The sequence below is a fragment of the Meles meles genome, chromosome 14 (assembly GCF_922984935.1).
Source record: "Meles meles chromosome 14, mMelMel3.1 paternal haplotype, whole genome shotgun sequence".
Classification (NCBI taxonomy): domain Eukaryota; kingdom Metazoa; phylum Chordata; class Mammalia; order Carnivora; family Mustelidae; genus Meles; species Meles meles.
Window position 1 is genome coordinate 51,764,466 of NC_060079.1, and position 19,014 is coordinate 51,783,479.

The following is a 19,014-nucleotide window of genomic DNA, read 5'->3' on the forward strand; positions in this document are numbered from 1 at the left end:
GGTCAGTGTGAGCAGCCCTCAGGCCCATGTTTGTAACTGCTTTTTGTGGCACTTGTTGATAGTGTAATGACAATAAACAGAGCAAATGAATGCTTCCTTTGGGCAAGGAATGGGTTTCCAGGAGAAGAAAGCCTGTGTTTTGCAGAAGGATTCTCAGCTTCTGATTTGCTGCCTTTTGGCTTCTGAAGAAATGGATGGTTTCTTTAATTGGTTGTGGTTATTTAATCCCACTCTAGTTAAGCCATTCTCACCAATTTTTTTTAAACTCCAAAAAATTGCATATTTGTTTAAAGAAGGGTACTTGGATAGGAAAGGCTTCCTTTTATAGCTCTTTGGTGTAATATAAAGTCACTGGCAAAATACAACCATCTCTGTATTTTTACTTCTTATTTATTTTCTGCTATAACCTCTCTATCAGCCCAACAACCCCATTAAGTAATCAGATCAGCTAGGTGATAAACTGCCTTATGTAAATCTTTTGAAAAGGAGGTGGCTTATAAATACATTCCAAGATAAATACAAAATAGTGAAAGCACCAAAGTCATCTCTGAGAGGATAAAAACAATTTCTTTGCTAGGGAAAAGTTTGGCAAAGACAGATCTGAGTCTCTGAAAGGCACAAGTGGGTGATAGGCTGACGGTCTTGTCTGCTCCATGCCTGGGGAGGTGGAAGCCAGGTAAGGCTTGGGACAGCAACTTTTCAGAAATTACATTCTGCACCTGCTAACAGGGACTGTGAAGTAGTATCCTTCCTCCACAGGAGGAAGGTTTCTGTTTATCTCAGTTAATGACAAGTCCAGAGGTAGGCAAACTGTTGTCATCAGGGTCTAGGATGTCTACTCATTCTCAGGCTTCTAAAATGGTTCTCGGAGCTCCGGCAATCACATCCATGACTCAGGTAGAAAACAAGAGGAGAGAGGGAATGAGCAAGGGAGATCTGCTAGTTGAGATGGTCCCCTTTAAAGAGCTTTTCCTGAAGCCCTACTTACTAACATGCTCATCCTTGGAGGGCCTAAGGAGGGTAGCTCTCTGACGCAAATACGTGCTTTCCTCCCCCAGTCATTCTGCTAATAAGGAATGGGGAGAGACTGGTTATTGGGTAGAATCTGATAGTCATTGCCATAGTGGCGTGGGAGGGGGAGCAATCGATTAATAGCTTTGAAGGCCAACCATGCTCATTTTATCATTTTAGCTAGGGCCAAATTTTTCAGAAGCTGAAATGCAGATGTTGCCTTTTTGTTAATACAGTTTAGCCCTGGACATTACATAGTCACTGTTAACATTTCACTACGTCCTGGAATGGCTGAGCAATTGGGGCCAACAGTTCGAGAACATTTGGCACTGAAGAACTGAGCATTGATACTGACTGAGCACATAATTGTATAGGACTATACTTCCTACAAGAAGGTTACTATTATTATTGTTGTTGTTTGGAATGGAGCTTGAGGAGGTGAATGCGGAGCTTGTTCATTTTGTTTAAAGCTATTTTTCTAAGAGCTTATAACTAGCTGAATCTGCCTCCTTAGATCCTGTATGATAGAGATGGAGTGGCTCCAGGGATTCCAGAACAGAATTCTGTAGTCACTAGAACTTTTCTAAATGATGTCGATGACGTAATAAACAGCTTTGCAGTTGGTTTAGTATTTAGACTCTAAGGATACGCAAACCACTGGTATCTATCTCACAGCCCTCTGTCTACCAACAGTCATGTATCTTTTCTCAGAAAATTCCTAGTGGTCCACATTTCCCTCACCACCACCCAGCACACACTAATGGGATCTAAGTAGCAAGTTCACTTCTAAAAACAAAAGGTTAAAACAACCAAAAACTTTTTTTAACTCGAACAACAATTTTATAATTATAACAAATCAAGATAAGTAGATGTTGTTGGTAACGGAAGTTCTATCATATTTGAAATTTTTATTTTGACTTAAAACTGGGATAATCTCATGGAAAAAAAAGAATGGGTTTCATGATGGCAATTGCTATATATGGTGATAGTAATCCAGAATATATCCCAGAACATTTGGCTGGATTGTGGATCACCAACTGACTCCAGAGAGCCTCTGTGCTTGGATTAGCTCCAGTGGGCATGAAACAAGACACGAAATGGACTGTTCTTTTCTTTTTCTAGAGAACTTCATATGTAGCTACACCCCTGTGTGAAAAATAGAAATGATTTTTGTTTTTAAATTGGAACCAACTGAACCAACTTAAAAAAAAAATGTGGAAGGAATAAATTCAAGCGTGTGAAAGCATAAGGAGGCAAAAGGAAATAATTCTATTATAATTATTTTTCAACAAGGGCTTACATCTGTTTCTAATTTATACAGATTATTGACACATCTGGATGTTTGGCCTTAGGAATTATAAGTTGCTGTGGTGGCATTTATTTTTTGAATCAACTCTTCAGACCACCCTGGAACTCAGGCAACTAGTTTGGAGAGAAGGTTGTGATATTTTAAATAAAGTTACCTTCTGGCATTTCAAAACCAGTGCAAATGGGATTCTGTCATCTTGTGTTTTATAAATTGTGGTTTTGCATTTTTGACACCTGCAGGAAAAATAAGACCAAAGCCAAAGGCCTAATGGCTTGACGATGACAAATTATCATAGCCATATAAAGCTATCAAGGGGACACTGGAGATGGGTGTAAGGTTAGCCATTCACATTAACCATGGAGGACCCTAGATTTCAGCAGAAACCAAATAGTAACAGAGCGAATGACTGATGAAAATGTTGTTTTAACATGGCCTGACAGAAGTATGCATTCTAACAAGGAAAGTGGGATCGTTAAGAAGTAAGGTTGATTAATACTTTACCTCTTGGACTGATTCCTTTTGTAATCAGGAGCTAAGTTTTCTCCCTATGTGGTCTGATTGTGGTAATATATTCCAAGGGTATGAATAATGGGAATCATGGAGCAGACCCTTAAGATTTTAGAAAACAAGAACATGATGAAACAGTTACTTCAAGGCAAATATTTCTTCAATGGAGTAGCATGATTTTATTAAAGGGAACAGAAGACCATATATCAAAATCTTAATGTAAATCAGCAAAAACAAGACCGAACCCTCTCATAGAGTTCTTTAGTCTAAAGGTACAATAGAGATCATTAGGCATACAATATACTTTGATTAGTTTGGGGAAGAAGGCTCTGGAGTTCTCAGAGTAGTTTGGATTCTTTGTTTTGCTGTCACAGCAAGCCTTCAAATTCTCTCCTGTTGGAGATAAAGTTTCACTAGATAGGGTGACGTTGCATTAAATGAGTGACATGAAAACAAGGACATCTGGCTTAAGCATTCTTCAGGGGCAATTACTGTGTTCGATTTTAAAAAAAAGAAATGATCATACTTATGGAATATCTGATATATTCTAGAAACAAACTTATCTGTTGTGCTGACATTCCTGGGCATTTATGTATCATTTTATTGGGTGTGCACAAAACGAGAACACCAAATGCATACCAATGCCCGAGATAAATGATAAAATGTTCCCAAGCATCAACCTAAAGTCAGTTGATGACGTGTGATGGAAGTCTACTTCTTACGACTGTTTTAACAGAGATGGCACAGAAGGAATCAGAATCAGCAGACCTAAAGTCAAAGACCTCCCCTTGCATGAGCTAGCTATGTGGGTAGCAAATATTCCTATTTCCATTTCAGTACGGTCTTCTATTTTAAAAGGCTAACGGGTGTCCACTGGGATCGGTTATTAACCTCTGAGAATGGTTTCACGCAGCTCAGTAGGGTGACATGGCAGTATTGTACTGGATTGACTTGAATAGATTAAAAGCCAGTCTCCCTTACAGCATCGTCTACAGTTCTGTCATTTTCAAGCCTCAGATCTCATGAATGGGTGATTCCCAAAGCGAACTTGGACTATTTCTGGTTAATTTTGAGAGTCTAACTCTTGATTAAGTACAAATGAGCCTCTAATAGATGCTTTGATGAGGGAATGCAGGAGTGAACGTGGCTACTGAGTTCTACAGACAACACGAGCATCTCATTAAGTGAAACTTCGCCTTTCCTCTAAGTAGGGTTGAATCACTGTCTCACAGCTACTGGAAATGGTAATAGTAGGCTGGCTTGAGTTTTGATCTACCCTTCTTTTTCCCTGTCCACAGCAAGAGACACGGTCTATTTGCCGGGGTTAGGGTTAGGAGGAATGATTTTAGAAAAAAAAAATTAGTGTTTTTAATGACAGATCTTCGGAATGCTCATGCCAACCAACAGTAAATGGGGAAGTGGGTCTGGTCAAGGGTAGAAGTTGTTCTCTTCCAGGTGGATCACTGGAGACAACCACTCCTTGTTGTACATCTAAGAGAACCCATTTTTCTCCCAACAGACTTTTTCCTTGGCCTCTCTTGAAGCTACAAATCAAAGGACAGGAAGGAACAGGACCTGGAGAGAATTAGACCTAGAAAGTGCCAGTTCAGAAAGAAAAAGCAAAGCAAGAGGGAAGAAACGGGCAAAAATGCAGAACGAGGCTGGACCCTGATCTTCAAGGTTCGATTTCTCTTGTGCTGCACCTCTAGACCTCATGCCTCTTCTCTTGCTTCGGACTGGAAGGAGGGAGCTGATGAAATGTGCTTGGGGCAAATGCCATTGCATGCCTGAGGCAAGGCAGTCCCAGAATGCTGAAGGTTGGCGGTGAGACTCCAGGTCACAGGGCAAACTCCCTTTACGTAGGATGAGGAATCAAGGCTCGACAAGGTGAAGGGATGAGTGGAAATCTCTAAACATGACCCAGAACAAACAAATATCTTGACTGGTTTTCGGATCTTGAATGAGAGGAAATAATTATTAAAAATATTCTGAACATGTAGAAAGCTGTCTCTTGGGATTTACTGAGTACGTCGTGTATATTCCATACTGAATCTGAGGAGTGAAGAAGAGAAAAGATGGGCTGAACACACTTCACTGACAAATTTGATGCGTATAAAACCGGTGTTCAGTGGTCAAGCAGAATGAACACGGATGATTACAAGCAGAATGAACACGGATGATTACAAGCAGAATGAACACGGATGACCACACTATGAAGGCGATAGAAGGAAAAGGAGCTTTCTCTCCAGGCTGCTGCGGGGAACAGGTTGGATGGAATTCACACAAGAATCACGTCAAGCGTTTGCCCATGAGGAGAGTGGGGCCTGTCACATACCGTTGAGAAAGGAATCCTCTGGATTTTTTGGTTTGTGGAGGTGGGGGCATTTCTCCCTTCAGCCATTCCAGAGGGCCGATTGCTTAGTGGGAGTTGGAATCTTGAAGTGGTTTCTAATCGTTACCTGAATCATCAGGAAGGACTCTTACTATTCTCCTTTCCTTCTTCCTTTTCTGTTTCTTCTTCATCATGTTGTGGCTCAAGGCTTTTTAGAAGATCTGCTCTGATTTCAGAACCTGTACACAATCTTTCTCAACGTTTGTTTTTCTCTTTTGACTGGTTGAATCACATTCATCTTTGATCTCTCACCAACCAGAAATTCCTATTCTTTTGACTCATTCATTTCCTTTACCAGGAAATATGGAAACGAACCTCTGTATTATCATGTCTAAACCTTACATGGTTTCTGTTTTCTTTCCATTTAACCTTTAAGTTGCTCTCAACTGTGTTTTAGATTTACAATGCTTGGTTTGAAACTACTTCCAACAGAGAATGGTATTTTATTTATTATTTAGTAAGACCTTTTATACCGTATCACAACTTTAACCTTGTAGCCTTAATAGCCTATATTTTTCTAGATTGAGGACTCAGTACTTTATAGTTATCTAGAAATCTATAATTCTTTTCTTTTCTTCTTTTTTTCTTTCTTTTTTAAAGATTTTATTTATTTATTTGACAAAGAGAGAAAGCACAGGCAGGGGGAGTGGCAGGCAGGAGGAGAGGGAGCCCGATGCAGGGCTCAATCTCAGGACCCCAGGATCACGACCTGAGCCCAAGATAGATGCTTAACTGACTAAGCCACCCCCGTGCCCCTCTTTACTTTTCTTTATAAACTTATTTTGTTATATAAACTCATATAACCATTTCAGATAATTTCTCTTTTTTCACTTAAAAAGTCTTTTGGACCATTGTGTTTCTTATAGTAACATTGGTTTTGCTATTGTTATAGAAACTCTCTACAGAGCAAATTGTGGATGTCTGTGCTCTGACCTCCAGTTTTCCTGAAGAGAGAATGTACATTCTGTATCTGAAGTCTTACTCTAGCCGCACCTGGTGGCTCAGTGTACTGAGCACCAGGCTCTTGGTCTGGCTCAAGTGATGATCTCAAGGATAGGGGGCTCAGCGGGGAATCTGAAGATTCTCTCCCTCTGCCCCTTCGCCTATTCAAGTGTTTTTATCTCTCTTTCTCTCCCACCCCTTCTCTCTAAAACAAAAACAAAAACAAAAAAAAAACAACCTTTTTTTTTTAAGATTTTATTTATTTACTTGAGAGAGAGGGAGAGTGAGAGAGAAGGCATGAGAGGAGAGAGGGTCAGAGGGAGAAGCAGACTCCCCACTGAGCAGGAAGCCCAATGTGGGACTTTGCTGTGCTCAAAAAATCTTTGGTCCTTGGCAACTTTTTACTCTCTACATGTTTTCACAGCTGCCTGGCTTGTGGCCCTCCTCTCTTTACTCTCCACCTTCCCTCTGGTCACAGCCCCATCCCCTCAACTCTTGTTATTTCTTATCCTGAGAGTTTAATTATCTTGGTAAGTCCTGCCTTTCACCAGGGCATCTCTTGTGGATCTCAGCTTATACCGAATGTTTCAGCTAAGTCTATTCACACCCGGGCATTTTCTTTCCCTATAAAGAACTCTGGCACCTGTTGTCAGTCCTTCCTTCCTGGGTGCACATCCCTCGTCCCTCCTTCCAAATTACATGACTTGAAACCAGAGAAAGCCCTCCCTTCTTCGGAATCAACTTTTTGCTGTTCTCGTATTTCAAATGTTTTGCCTCATTTTATTTAAAAATATTTTTAATGTTCTACTCTGCCTTACATCAGAAATTCTCAGGAGGAAATTTTGAAAGCTATACTGTTGTCAGATTTAATACAAGTGAATATAAGTGAGTGAGAATTGAACATGCATTATTTCAAAAGGCTTTACCCCATTGTTGCATTAAACTGTGATGCTTTTTTCCCTCTCCAGTGACTCAAAGTTATACGTTCTATTCTATTTTTTATGGCAAGGGTCAACCTAAGGGGAAAAATGTATTTATACATATAGATAAACCTAGTTCTTCATCATCACCAAGAATGAAAAAGTATGGATAGTCCTTGGGCTCAATGAGAAATTTAACACACCCTTGCAATTCCCAGAAATTGTTGAAATAACCTGAAGCTTTAGTTCCAGATTATTATATATTATGCACTTTCAATTTCAAGAAGCCCCCCTCATCTTTTCAAAGAAATGTGTTAAGTCTCACCATTTCATTAACAATTGTTTAGACCTAGTCGTCTTTACCAAGTCTATTTGTTACTACTCTTTCGTGTGATATCTTCTCCTTTCCTTAAATCCTTTATTTAAGGCGGAAAAAACCCTCCATCCTATGTCTTCCCTGGACGTCTAACACACCTAAGTCAGCGTCTCCTGCCTCTGCCAGGCCTGCTCTTCACACCCAGAAATTACAAACCATAACTGTTGCCAAACTTTCCCTAGTCCTCATGAACTTTGACACTGGGTCGGAACCTGAAACAGGTCCTGAATTTGTTTCATTGATTTTGGTAGCCTGTCCTTGGCTAGCAGCCTGCTCTGATCTAGAGGGTCTCAGTTGGGGTCTGAGGGCAAGGCAGAGCTGGTGGGCTTCTCATCCACCCGTTGGTGGGCGTGCTAACACTTGCCATCACCTGGGCTGTTTGTGGGGCAAACAGCAAAACCCTAGTTCTCTATTGTATTATTTCAGGAGAAGTAAAAAGTAACATCCATGGGTTTAGGAGTGCAGTAGCTCGAGGTTTGTACATTGAACAGGTATTTGTATCCGTCTTTCTATTTTTCTCTCCCTTCCCCTCCCCCGCACACGCATGCGCACGCAGGCTCCCACACTCAACCAAAGAGAAGAGAGCGGTCAGTAAAATCGTATAAAGGCTAGTATCTGGAAATCGGTATCAGAACAGTCCGAGCAACTACTGAGCAAATCTTGCGTTTCTTACTTCCTGTGCTGAATCAGCCATGGTCTCTGCCCTCCAGGAGCTCATAGTGTTGTCCGAGAGAGCCGATGGAAAGCAGAAACGATGTGGAAAAGCTGCGTTCAGCTCCCCATGCCATCACTAGTAGTTGTGTGGGGTCGAGTAAGTCACTTAATTTCTCAGAGCTTTTATTTCTGATTTCTTCATTAAGATTTTTTCATTAATAGCCACATAGTTTGGCAACAAGAAAAATAGAAAAGGATAAGAAACAAGACTCTGCTGTCCAGGGCTATTACCTACGAGGGAGGTAAGAAAAGCACATGAGATAATGTAGGAACATGGGTGTCCTATGTGACAAATGACCCCCTATGGCACTCCTGTGAGGTCGGAAAAGACACAAAATAGTGGGTGAGGAGAGAGATGTTGTTTAACATCAAATGAGCTAAAAAATACACTGTTTAGCCCTTGTTTTGATATCTGATCTCAGTTTTAATATAGCAGGTGGGACACAAAATTGGCCAGAGAGGGAAAGGAGAGTTCTCGGACAGGTGGGGTGGCTGCCTGGGCAGCTGGCCAGTGTCTCGTAGCCGCACTCATCCCCAAACAGAACAGTCTACAATCAGATAGGATATGTCCCCACCTCATACGGTGTCTTCCATATGTCTCAAAATATTGCCAGCCTTAAGAAATGAGGTAGAAGAGCAAATAAAAAGTGAGGAAGAGAGAGATTACCCAGGACAAACAAGAAGGATGGAGGCCAGCTGTTCTCCATTCTTCCCGGGACAAAGAGTTCCGTCCTCTGATCTGTCCCAGAGCATTATCTTACTGCACTTAGCACTTTCTACCTTGGATTGCAGTTATTTATGTACAAGGCTTATCTTCCCAACTGAACTGCAAGCGTGTGGAGCCCAGAGCCTGCCTCTTTTGCCTTAGATCCCCTCAGAGCGGGCCTCCCACCTACCAGGAATCCAGTGACTGTGCGTTAAGGGCACAGAAGGGCTAGAAACGACAGTGGTAGGGATTTAAATCACATCAAGTTAAGGACCGTTTTCATGAGAGTTGTTGAGTCAGGGAATACTTTGCTGAGGGAATGTTATCTACTTCTCTAGAGGTCTTTAAAAAAAAAATAACTAACATAGTCTCATCCATTTGAAATGATTTAAATATGGTCTTGCATGTGGCCAGAGGGAGAGAGAAGCTGAGCTCTCGGGATTCCTTCCAGAGCTCAGAGCTCTTATTCTGTGGTGGGAAACAACAGCTTCTTCTTCTTCTTGCTCCTTCATGCTCTCTTTTCTCCAGCTTCCTGGTCAACCACCTGAGTGTGATAAATGAGTGGTAGGACTTGTGTGTCTTGTCCTGTCATGAAGGTCTCCTCTTACCTGGAAGAGAGAGATCTGGGCTGGCGATTACTCACCTGAACAAGGTCCAGCCCTTATCTGAGGCCATGGCCCGTCTCTTTCTGCCTACTGTGATGACTGTGCACGTAGGAGGCAATCAGATGGCAGGACTGCCTCCCTCATCTGTCCAGGAAGGGATGGAGGCTGTTAATAATGTGAATGTTTTTTTGGATGGGTTGTTCTCTGGAAATCTTCCAAATGGGGACTCAAACCTTGGCAGGAAGACTCTCTGATCGGCCTTGGACGTAGCCCCTCATGTCAGCGATCACATATGGGCAACCTGGGAAGCTTTTCCCCTTTCTAGCTCCCAACCTGTGGCACTGAGAATAAAGAGATTTCTGAGACGAGAACTGCATTCTTCCATTTGACAGTGAAATCATGTTACTCTACCTGAAAGGAACTCTACCTTCTAGGTCTAATTTTCCAACAGTTTTGGAATTAGATGTTCAAGGACCATTGAAAATGCATCTTTGTATTTTTGATTTCTCATTTCACTTGGGCTCTAGAGATTCCTTGTTTGCTTCTATTTCTTGGAATTTCCTTTTGAAAAATGGTAGTTAAAGGGTGGAGAACTGTTGGAGGTTTGATGAAACCAGGTTCTTTAGGAAAGAAGAGAGCAGTGGTTCAACATGGCTATTGGGCTCTTACTCTGGGTTATTGGAAGCTGGGGATAACATCTGTATCTCATTGCCTATCCTTTTAGCTCCAGGTCTCCACTGGGGAAAAGGCAGCAGGTTTTTTAGAGGTGGTCTTCCATATTTCAATAAGCAACTTGGGGGAGTCCATTTGGGTCATAGAAAGACAGGATATTCGATAAATATATTCTGGGAGTAAACTGTATTGACCTGTGCTCTATAGTATGGTGTCACTAGCCCCATGTGGTTACTGAAATGGGGCTAGTCTGAACTGAGATAGCCTGTGAGTATAAAATACATACCACAGTTCCAAAGGCTTAATATAAAGAAAGGATGTGAAAGAGCTCAATGATCTGCTTCACTGATTATATGATGAAGTGATATTAGTATGTTAGATATAGTGGATCAAGTAAAATATACTACTAAACTTAATTTCACCTGCTTTTTAGTTTTCTTAGTATGGCTACTAGAACATTTTAAAATACTTATGTGGGGCGCCTGGGTGGCTCAGTGGGTTAAAGCCTCTGCCTTTGGCTCAGGTCATGATCTTAGGGTCCTGGGATCAAGCCATCCGGCTCTCTGCTCAGTGGGGAGTCTGCTTCCCTTCCTTCCTCTCTGCCTACTTGTGATCTCTGTCAAATAAATAAATAAAAATCTTAAAAATATATATGTATTTGGGGCACCTGGGTGGCACAGTGGGTTAAGTGTTGAGCTCTTGGTTTCAGCTCAGGATCATGAGATCGAGTCCCACGTTGGGCTCTGTGCTCAGGTGGAGTCTGCTTGAGAATCTCTCTCCCCCCTCTCTCTACCCCTCGTGCTCATGCACTTGAGCTTTCTCTCTCTCTCTTTCTAAAATAAATAAATCTTTTAAAAAATACATATGTGGCTCAAATTATATTTCTATTGGATAGTGCTGCTCTAGACATAGCATTGGAAAGCAATGGGGATAATCCTCCTTACCAGATTTTCTCCTTTACTCTATTTTCCGTAAGCACTAAAATTGTCCAATTTTGGCAAAGATGCCGTGTCTTCTTAAAGGGAGTACATACCCTTCTCCATGTCTCTTATTTTTCCAACTAGATTATAAATATCCTGAGTGGCTTTAAGTCATAGAGTCAACAAAACCATAATGAGTGGTAACGTGGCTTGAGTACGGTGCTGCGTTCTGGGATTGCAACATTGAATAAAATCTGGCCACTGCCCCTAGGGAAGCTGTTGTCTGGAGATAAGGCAGGAAAGTCCACAGCAGCTGGACTCAAATTCAGGAAGTGCTGTGGTAGAATCTAGCTCAGGGAGTTCCATCGAATCACCTATTTCTATAACTGTCCCAGCTCTACTCAAGAATTTCTATGTATTACTTGTTTTTATCACACAGATAAAAGATAGTCATTGAAATAAAAAAAAGAAAAAAGTAAGAAAGAACAAGGAAATACAGATAAAGCAAAGCACAAAGTTCCTGGTTGTACTGGTACCCTTGGGTATAATCCTTTCCAGTAATAAGGCTTTAAAGTGTCAGAACTCATACTCAGATTAGGCAGAGTGAAAAGGGAACTTGTGGCTTTTCAATCACTGGATCCAAAGATTCAAGCAATTATTAGCTGTCTATCTGTCCATCCCTCTCTCTTCATCTTTTTTTTTCTTTTTTTTCTCTTCATCTTTTGTTTGTGGATTTTTTTCTGTGCTGGCTTCATTCTCAGGTAGACAGACTTTCTGCTTGTCCTGGAAAGATGGACCCTGTCGCTTCAGGCTTATATGATCCTTTGTGCTTAAATTTCAGTTGAGGAAAGAGAGAGCGAGAGATTAAGAGAAAGACTGGATCAATCATTGTGTTCAAGAAAGATGACTCCAGGGTGCCTGGGTGGCTCAGTCAGTTAAGTGTCTGCCTTTAGCTCAGGTCATGATCCTGGGACACTGGGATCGAGGCCTGCATTGGGCTCCTTGCTCATCAGGAAGTCTACTTCTCCTTCTGACCCCCCCTCCTCTCATGCTCTCTTTCTCTCAAATAAATATATAAAATCTTTAAAAATAAAAAAAATTAAAAAAAAAAAAAGAAAGATGACTCCCAACTGGCCCACTCGGCAAAATCCATCGACTGTGCATAGGAAGAGAACATTTTTCCACAAACAAAGAGGCAGAAAAAAGCATTTGTCCGTCTATCTACTGCTTGTCTACCTACCTCCCAACCCACTTTCTTAACTGGCATTATAAACTATTTCGGGGGGTGGGGGTGAGGGAAGTAGAAAGTGTCTAACATTTCTTAATTTAACAATGCAGACTCATTTACTGAAAGGGGTGAGGCCCAAACCAGCTTAATAGACAAGATATTCTTACTTCAATGTAACACTAGACTGCTTTGTCCAAGAAATATACTCTTCCCTTTGGTAAGGTGTGCTCAACTCTTCTTAGTTGACATTTCTAGTAAGGAAATCAGTGTGGCTCTTTCTGGTGGGGAGACCAACTGGACATTCCGCCTCAACATTCACCTCAGGTCGCAGTATGAGGCCCGTCTCGCCCCACCCCAACCTCATCTGACACAAGAGACCAGTCCCAAGTTTTAGCCCAGGCAGGAGGTGCTGCTTGATTTTGCAGGATGCAGGAAGAACTTAGGGGCAGAACCTCCTCTTTCTGATGGAGGGGGGAGTAGTGCTTCCCTCCAAGGCAGGGATTAGAGTGGGGTAGGGGCACAGGGCTGATAGACCTAAAGAATGAGCTAGAATTGGGGACGGGGATCAGAAGAAACTGTCCGGGAGGAAGAGAGCATTTTGAGGGGCCACTCTTGTTGCAAAGACCTAAGTCTAGCAAGGTCTCTGTTTTGTACAAGGGAACAACGCCATTAGCTAGCATAGCATTCCGCTTTTGTTCCTCCTGTACTTTACTATGGGTTCAAGGTGGACCTGGCCCCATAGTAGCACCATTCTTACCTGACTAGGCAGGGTCTGGGAAAGGGAAGAGCCAGATCTGTCCTTATTCTCTTTGGGGGAATCTGATGGAGAAGGGACGTCAGTCCTAAGAGCAAGGAAGTTTAGAGACCCATGCGGCAGCGATGGCTGGGAAGACTGTTTAGAGAGTGAGAGAATGAGTGAGAGAATGAATCCCTTGATTTGCACCCCTTTTCTGCTAAAAGGATTAGTGAGGTATACCTTTTGACCAACAAAGGAAAGGTTCTGACATTTCCATATATACAATCTCTGTCACCCAGAAACTCAGCCGCATCTCCCTGTAGATACTGGTCCTGCACTTGGGTCTATTTTCTTCTCCCCACTTTGGGTCTTTTAAGAAAACTGGCCATTTTGAACAGAGAGGGGCCAGGCTGGCAAACACTGATGCTCCGGGGCCCTGGATGGTAACAGATCTTAGAGCTGTGAGTGAGGCTCCATGAGCTGTGTCTGCAGCACCTTGTAAAGGCACCTCTCTTGGCCCCCTCTAGGATCCTTCTGCCTCCTGATAAAGACAACATGTTTAGGCTGCACAGAGGTCAAAGGACACAAAGAAATAACGGGTATGCACATGGAATAAGGAGCAACCTTTGTCTCTAAAACTGACATAGCATCTGTTAATCGGATCATGTAGAACACAGTTCTCAGACTAACATAGGACATGATAAAACTTGATTTACAGAACGATGTCCTTTGTAAAATAAACGATTGCAAAACATTCTAAATGTACAAAGTATATGGACGCATAATGATCGTGGCAATTATTTTACAACTTAATTGTAGGAAAATGAAAGCAGAGCAGCTCAACGAATTCAAACATTTATTGGACTGTGTACTATGGGGGCGATAAAAAGGAGAGTTTGTAGCTTAATGTCACATTCTGTGATTGTTAAACCTACAGTCAGACTCCTCAGCATTTTTTAAAGAGAGAGTTACCAAATGATGTTGATTATGCAGATCATCAGCTTTAAGTGAATTATATTTTACATTCCATAAGAATAATCTTTTAAAGAAATGACAAATGTTACAGGCTGACGTGGCTCCGGAGAGGACAGAGCTGATAAGATACATACATGGAGACTTGGATCTTTGCGACGTGACTTTTCCCACGAATGGAACCTCGAAACCTGTCCCCAAACTCAGCCCTGAGCACAGTTGTAATTAGTTGAATGTAAATGGAAATTTGAGTTTTATTGTATTTGGCTATCAAGTCTATTAAAGAGCTAGCTTACACTGCCTGTTCACTAGACATGACTTTGGCCTTGGGATTTTGATACCTTTGGTCCTCGGTTACAGTAGTTCATACATAATAAACAGAGATTAAAGTTGTTTCCTATCATGAGATGAATAATATTTAACATGGCTATTCAACGTATCTGACTAGTAACCTTTGACCAAATCACTGAAATAATTCGATTTTTAAAATCAGGTTTCAACCTGCTTTGACGTGAGTTGATTCACTGCCTCCAACTAAAGTTTTGAAATAGGCATTTTAGTGTACGTGGCTTTCCTAACCTATAAGGAAGGTCAGTGCCCCAATAATCATTCATATTTGTGGTTCAGATTTCCTCTCTCACAATCATTTTGCAACCTATCTGCACAGGGTTTACACCTTTGAGGTATAATCCCAAGTAATTTATCACTTTTTCTGAACGCTAAAATTAAATGGTTTAATTCTTAGGGGATTAGTTGAGAAAACATTTGCTGTTTCGGCCAAGCCTCTACAATCTACATTTCTCCAAGTTGTTAAAATGTCAAATTGAAAGAGGGTCAAGCAAAGTAACAATGAATTTCAAAGAGAGTAAACTATATTCTCTTCAGTTATTGCGATTTTTTTTTTATCGATCTCATTGATCCTGGATAATAAATGCACATTGCTGTAAGTTTCAGAAACTCAAGAAGATGTTAAGACCCTCAATTTTATGAATAAATGTATCACTAAAAAGAGGACTTTGCTGCGAGGTCAAGAGCTGGCTCCCTCTCAAAAAATCCCGAGCTTGCATTTTCACTCAGATCTTCGCTGATTGCCAAACATTTAAAATAATCCATCTGTTAAAAGTATGTTTGAAAAGCTAATGTCTATAGTTCAGCAGCACAATTAACAAATTAATGAACTCCCTTTCCCTTTACCCTTGAATTAGAATTGCTAATTGGTTAATCTAAGCAAAGCCTAGGGCCTTTATTGGAAGTGTTCGCATTTGGAAGCATTGGTGGCTTGAATTTCCTCAACTAACACTCAAGATTTGTGAAATTTAAACATACTTGTAAAATCTAGGTATCTATTAATGACCGTCAGTAGCTTGTCATCAAGGCCCAAATCTATTAGCAAAACAGATAAGCCGCCTTTGGAACTGAAAGGTAAGTAGAAGAATTTATGAATACACTAATTGCTTTTTCATGTTACAGCTGTTAGCTCAAATTTGGCCCTCAGCAATGAAGAGAAACTCGTGTGTGTGTGTGTGTGTGTGTGTGTTTGTGCGCGCACGCGCTTTTAGATATTACCTCTGGGGAATTCACTCTTTCAATTCTGAAAAATATTTTATGTTAACAATTTTACTTTTTTTTTTTTTTTTTTTAAGATTTTACTTATTTCAGAGAGAGTGCTGAGCGAGAGAGTGCACGAGCCCAGGGCAGGGCGGGGGTGCAGAAGGAGACAGAGAAGCAGGCTCCCCGCTGAGCGGCGAGCGTGATGCTGGGCTGGACCCAGGACAATGGGATCATGACCCTAGCGGAAGGCAGATGCTTACTGGCTGAGCCACCCAGGCGCCCCAGCAATTTTGCTTTCATGTGTAATTTTTTGCATAGACAGATCCCTTCCCAACGTATTCGAAAAGTCTTCCTTATTCCTTCTTAGTCATTTCCTCTTATCTCCGACGTGACCTTGAACCCCCCCTCCCCACCCCCACCCCACCCCCTGCCCAGCGCCCTGATGCTCCTCCTTCTCAGGGTCGCTGGTCTCCTCCGGGCCGGGCCCTGCACATCCCCACGCGGGCAGAGTCTGGGCCACGGCCAGCGGCCAGGCAGCTGTTGCCCGCCGAGCAGCGGCGAGGTCGTTCTGAGCAGGGAGTCCTGGACTGCTCTAGGGATGTCCTGTTGGTGACGGGGAAACAATCGCCCCCGACAGCCAGTCGGTAGGAGGCCCTGTGTTTCCATCCTCTTAGACCTGATATCAGCCTTGAGCCACCGGGGACCGTAGAAGGCTGAGCTGCCGGCTCTCCCGAGAGCGGTTAGGACGCCGTAGGACTCCCCTTTCCCATGTCTACAACATGCGGGCAGGAGACACACGCAGCTGCTGCCGGAGCTCGGAGACGGGCACCCTGCTAGGTACTTAGGACAAAGGTCTCCTGCCGTTCCAGGACTGCACAGACTAGAAGGGAAGACGGTCCCAAAGTCCCGCAGAAAGGCCGGCGCAGAGGGACGCACGTGCTGTCCGGGGAGCAGCGGGCTCCCCCGTCCAGGGCCCTTCTTCTCTGCGCGCTGCCGTGTGGTGTGCTCACCCGGCCGTCCTCCACCGAGGTTCAGAGGACCGGGACTGCGCCCACGCACACGCCTGAGGACATGGGTTCTGGGTCCGGACTGCCAGCCCGAGGCTCTAGAAGAGTGAGGGTTGTTGAGGACCGGGTCTGGGAGAGCTTGGTGGAAAAGAAAAGAGAACGGAAAAGAAAAGAAACAAAGAATAGTAAAGGAAGGAGGGGAGGGGAAGGGAGGAAAAGGGAAGGGAGGGGAGGAGAAAAGAAAAAAGAAAAAAGAGAAAGGAAAAGAGAAAAAGAATAGTAAAGAAACGGAAGGAAAGAGAAAAGAACAGAACAGTAAAAGAAATAGGGGAAGGAAAGAGGGGAGGGAAAAGAAAAGAGGTTGGTTACACACATTTTACACACACACACACACACACACACACACGCAGGATTTTCTCACAAAAATAAAATTCTTTTGAAACACAAACTACACAGCCCAGAGTGATTTCGAGGGATCTAAAGCTTTTGCTGAAGCATAAAGGGATAAAAGGGGAGGGGTGTCTCTGTTAAGAGCTCTCAGTTCCTGGTGCAGGCTCTCCTTTCCTATGTAAATTTAGGTATTTGAGGGGGAGGCCGAGAGCTTTCCAGCGTCTGCTGGGTTTTGATTGCCTTTAACTTGGAATAATCTTTATGCCAAAGTGGCTCATCTTGGGGCAGTCTGCCCTTGGCCCCTACGCTGAGAACATCTTTGGACCCATTTCCACTCACACAGAGCAAGACAACCCTCCGTCTTGTTTCCGTGTGTCACAATATAGGGTTTGGTAGGCACTGTGGATATAACAAGCATTTTTTCTGACAACTTTCTCTAATGGTCTTTGTGTTATAGTTGATTGGTACTGCATTGATTAAGGTGAACTTATCAGCATGTTTTATAGTCATTGGAGTGGTTTTATAATTTTGAGACGCAGGATCATTTTTGCGTGGGGGTGTATACATCTCCTTACGTAACGTGAATTCAGGAAGCATCGCGTCAATCCCAAGTACATCTAGGTAAGTACTTTCTCCCGTATTTTAGCCGGCCTCCATCGGAGACAATTATCCTTTTCTCCTTGAGATAGAGCCCATTTTTGCTCAAGAGGCCTTCATTCTCAAAGACTGTACCATCACTAAGGAATTTTAAGTGTTCTGTTGGATACTACTTGAAGAGACACGTGTTCATCTCCACAGTGCACCTGTTCCTACGGTGGCCTTCCTCGCCACTCAGCTCAGTTAAGAGCACTACCTAAGGATGGCTCCTCTCTCCTGCTTCTGCAGAATAGCAAAAATAGCTTGTATGTACCAAGGGCTTATCAAGAGCCCAAGCTGTCCTAAGCATTTTTATGTGAATGATCTCATCCATAGAGCCATCCTGGGAGGGAGACAAGATAAAATGGAGGCTTGGAGAGATGGAGGCATTTGCCCAAGGCCACCCAGTTGGGAAACAGAGGTGAGAGTCAAGCCCAGGCAGTTGACCAGCAGGGTCTGAACGCTTCGCATCTGTTATGAACACGGTGACTTTTGCAATGATTTCTGTCAGTTAGGTCCACATGAAAGCAAGGTGAGGCTCTGGGTGATTGAACTAAAAGGGCCTTGAGAAATTACCATATGACAGCAGCTGCACGTCATACGTGTTTTTCGCGGTGACATATAGACAGATATACATGTGGGCATGTATTCAGGAGTAACAAGGAATCTTGATTCAAGAATGTACCTGACTAGATGCAAACAGCATTCTTTGAAGGGGCCATCTTCCTGATAAGACTCTTAAAGGATGCCCTCCGTTTCGCATATTGGGAATCTTTTGGAGCCTTGTGTATGTACGCGTTAGCGCATGCACACTTCCATGAGGCTAATTCTTTTTCTTGCCGCTGTGGTACCATCCCCACAAACCTATGATTCACAACAGGAATTTAGCTTGGAACTTCTGCTATGTAAGCAGCTGCAGATACTCCAAATACCATTGTACATGTGATCCAGGACTTGCTATAAATTTGCCCCTAAAAATAAAGTAACAAGTGACTGAGCAGCAATAGGAATTAATCACTGCAGTGCGTGAATGGAATGTGCTAGGCTCTACCTCAAAATCCTTTTATAAAAAGATTGATAGAATTAAAATCCCAAAGAAACAGCCAAAGATGCTATCTTTGAGCAAATGTGCTGGAAAATTTTGCTGAGAAGATATTCTTTTTTTTATTTTTATTTTTCGTAGGAGAGACATAGTGAAAAAGGGTTTCCACACCTTCTACATCACTGGGAATAAGATAATATTATTACATCACTGAAGAATTTATCATGCAAAGGAATTTAAATTGGATTCAGTCTTGGTACTTTGGGATTTTTTTGAAGGCTGAGGCGATAATCAAGCTCCGCAATTAAGCTCTTTGTCATGATGGGAAATAACACTGAAAACTTCTACTATACTTTGTAGCAAAGATTATCTTGGTGG

General features: G+C 42.5%; 1 long non-coding RNA gene across 1 annotated transcript; it reads left to right on the plus strand.

The window, feature by feature from the left end:
- Window positions 1-558: 558 nt before the first annotated feature.
- Window positions 559-16,789, plus strand: LOC123925224. Its single transcript, XR_006814932.1, has 3 exons — window positions 559-676; window positions 4,347-5,202; window positions 13,566-16,789. It is a non-coding gene; the product is annotated as an uncharacterized LOC123925224 (long non-coding RNA).
- The last annotated feature ends 2,225 nt before the right edge of the window (window positions 16,790-19,014 follow it).